Below are 4,111 nucleotides of genomic sequence, written 5' to 3'. Positions count from 1 at the left end.
ACATACCATCCATACTTATATTATAAAGTGAAAATATTTGTATTTTTGTAATGAAAAAACTCAAAAACTATTGGGCCAATTTTGATGAAATTTGGCACAGAGATAGGCGAAACTTTGAGGAGTGACATAGGCTACTTTTTATTATGGTTTTACCCGAGAGAAGACAAGGCGAGCGGCTAGTCTCAGATAATGTGGTTTGTGACGATATGTTAATTTTATGTGGTCTTCCGACCATTTTCCTTTTTACCGTCGCTTAATATACGACTTACAAAACTAGGATCGAAAATAATGAGCATCAGTTTTTGGAGATACGCATTCCTCATTTAAAGTGAGACACCTCTTCTTTCAACTTATGTGAAACAACATCTACTAACTGAAGCATTAATTTAGACGAATTAGCTGTTGTAATCAAAATTATGTTCCTTCAATCAATTCTTAAATATTCAATTCTTTCTTAAATAACTAACTAACTACATACACTTTATTCGTTATTTTTCAAATAATATTGTAGAATAATTGCGAGAGCGCTGCGTAAAGACAAACTACAAAGCCTTACCTATTAACACTAAATGGTTTATGACTGAGGCACGTTTTAAGAGCGATGCAATTTCATTTTAAATTTTCTCTTCTCCATTCGCCACCAAGACTTCTGCAGCCCCAGTGCGGGGCGCTTAGGAAACGGGGTTTTATTACTCCTTAGTTATTTCTTCGCTTAGCCCCATAATATTTTGTACTTTATAATATTTATGTGTCGCTACGAAACTGGTTGCTATTTGCGGTGCGGTTTAAAAGAGGATTTATTGCGAGTCATTGTGGTGTAAAATTGTATATTTTTGTGGTAGTTCTATTTTATAGGTATTGTGTATATTTTTTGCAAAATTTTGCCGGACATTCTTCTTAGCTTGTCGACTCACTTTTCTTCTTTCAACTCCGTTCTCTTCTTTCGACTCAGGCGGTAAAATTTGTGATGACCAGTTGTGTAAATGTCTATGCGTATGTAGTTCTGTAGGAATGCAAGACAATATTAGTTGCTACATAGTATGAGAAGCGCTATAATTTAAGCTAGTAGCACTCAATGGCCACAGACAAGAATGACATAAACTTTTGTTAATAACTCTAGTTAACTAGAGTTATTAACAAAAGTAAAAAGTATATCATTTTATTTTCGGGTCTGTCCAAAATCGAATTAGATTTAGAGTGGGTTGCACCGGTTAACTTTGACGTTAACTTTAACCCGCGCAGTAAAACACGAAGTAATTTTGTCTAAACGTCAGCAGCGCGCAGGTCAAAGTCAACGTCAAAGTTGACTGGTGCAATTCACCCTTAAAGTTTTTGCTATAGGATTCCACCCGTATTCTGAAACAATATCTTTTCCTACTCTTTATGAGGAAGATTACGGTGCGTTGCGCGGCGCGTCTAGCGTGTTCAATTTAATCATTAATCCGATCAATCAACGCTTTAGACCAATGAGTGAGAATATGTCACACTAAATCCGCAGAAAGCTTTCAGAATACGGGTGTCATTGTTATATTAAGTAAATAATATTATATTGCCATAGATTAAAGACAAGGGTGTTAAACTAAAATTGAAAACAACTGAAAAATCTCCTCTTTTATATTTATCACTTTAATTATTTGCGTCCCAGAAATAAACTAGTATTACATTCAGAGGTAGCACCTGTGGGCCTGACTCTGATATATTTAACGAAAACCGTTCGTTATTCTGTTACGCTGCTTGCTTTTGTCAGCGACAAATAAGGTAATTATTGATACTGGAAAATGTAAGCGTATATTGAATTTTCACTGCCTGTTTTTAGGTAACTACTTGCCTACCTGTTTTCAGGGTTCCATGCCTCAAAAAGGTAAAAGGAAACTCTTTTAGGATCACTTCGTTGTCCGTCTCGTGTCGTCAAATTGAAATAATAATTTCAACTTGATTACTCTTAATGTCATATAATAATATGAAATAATAAAACTTGTAAGAGGTCAAAAGATTTGACCGTATATGTTGCATATATGACATTTTCACAGATGAATCAAAACTATCAGGGTATTCCCGCCCTAAAATTATGAAAAAGGAAAGGCTTAGGTACAGCATTTGTCATGGAATAAGTCTGAAAACCACAAATATGTATAATTTTATTTGTATAATACTACTTTTATAAATAAAAACAAACTAATTTACGGAACTATCAGTGTGCAAGTCCAACTCGCACTTGACCACGTTTTTGTGAGAAGTGTTCATTGGTTGAAAGACTGAATTGCGTTGTTTTGAAGCAATTATCTAAATAATAAATTCGGCCAAGTGTAAATACTTGTTAAAAGGAAATATAATTTCATGTTTATTTTTTTTATAAATTCGTACCTTTTATCCATTATCCTACATAAGTGTTTTGATGTTGTTATTTTGTGTAGGTACATTCATTTTGTAAGCAAAAAGCATTCATTTTGTAAAAAAAAAAGCTTAGTTGCCCAGGGGATGACTTTTTGATCATTTAAATTTCGAATTCTATATTCTTTTTTTCAACTTACATCATCATTTCAATAGACATCAAACATGTATTTATAACTAAGTCTACACTTCGAAAGTGCAGAGGTGAAGAAGAGGCGCGACAAACTTCACCGCAGCCTTTTCTTCAAAGACTTCAATCCTAACTTATATTATAAATGCGAAAATAAATTAGTCATCTCTTTACGCTCTATTTACTCAATCAATTTTCTTGAAATTTTGCACACTTTTCATCCTGGATAAATAACTGTTCCCGTGGGAAATTTTCGCGAGCGAAGCCGCGGGCAAAAGCTATAGTTAACAACATCTACAAGGTGGGCGCAGCATCCAGAAAATAATAAACAGTTAAAAAATGAGTTACTACCTCCAATACAGATGTCACTGGCAAAAGTTTTATTGACTAATGCATTGATTCTATTCCGCGAACATCGCAATCGTTATTTGTCCCTCTGTTTGCCTTTGCCGGCACAAATATACCGATGTACGCAAATATTGAAACCCATTATATTTGATTTCCATTTTCTGTTCAACACAAAAAGATGGGTGCTGTAAGAAATAAAACTTGTTGTTTGACGAACTCCGTGGCCTAATAGTCATCATATCGGACTGCTACACTGGAGGTCCCGGGTTCGATCCCCGGTTAGGTCAAGATGGAAAATGATATTTTTCAAGTTGACCTGGGTCTTGGATGTTTACCTATATATGTATATGATATAGAATATAGTATCGTTGAGGCCCCATCGCTTCAAACTAGGCTATATACTGTTAGGTGAAAACTAAAAGAGGTTTTCGCAAAATTCCTATTGGAACAGAAAAAATGGAATACTGCCGAATCGTATGTATTATAGAGTACTAGCTTTTGCCCACATCTTCGTATGTAAGTAAAAATCCTTCTCTCAGGAGCTCCTCTACACTATTCTAGGAACCTACATACCAAATTTCAGATTTCTGCGCCCAGTAGTTTCGGCTGTGCTTTGTCTGTCAGTCAGTCACTTAGTAACGCAAGAGTTTTATATATATAGATTAATTAGTAACAATAATAATTCTTTATTTATCAGACCACAAAATCCATAAATTTTATCCATAATTAATTAATATATTTTTTTAATGCGTGCACTGTGCAAGCAGCTTACCAAAGCGAACAGACTTACCTAATTACCTCATAATACCCATGGAACGTGAAAAATATTATAAATGCGTATATTTGTCTATCAAATTATACAAAAGATTATGATGTTTTGTATGCCGTGCACTGTCTTAACACCTAAGTAAAGGGAATGGCCTTTACCTACTTACCTCATAACACTGAATATCCGAATGGAGAATTCGGAAGCGATCCCTCACATCTCCATAGCTTCATAAATATCGAAAATGGATCTACGATATAGCATATGATATGCCAGATCCCCAAATCTTGTATTCATAACGGGCTATCTCTCTACTATGAAGTATGTCGATACTGTATGCCAAACATTCGGGTGTGAATCCCTAATATTATTTACCTTTTATTTATGTTTGTTTATTTTCTATTAAAAAGGTCATGTTTAGAGGCCCTTTGAACAGTTTTTTCGATGTTTCGGTGTGACTAAATAGAAATTAAGTT

This window comes from Plodia interpunctella, chromosome 15, assembly GCF_027563975.2.
Source record: "Plodia interpunctella isolate USDA-ARS_2022_Savannah chromosome 15, ilPloInte3.2, whole genome shotgun sequence".
NCBI classification, from domain to species: domain Eukaryota; kingdom Metazoa; phylum Arthropoda; class Insecta; order Lepidoptera; family Pyralidae; genus Plodia; species Plodia interpunctella.
This window is presented reverse-complemented; position numbering follows the sequence as displayed.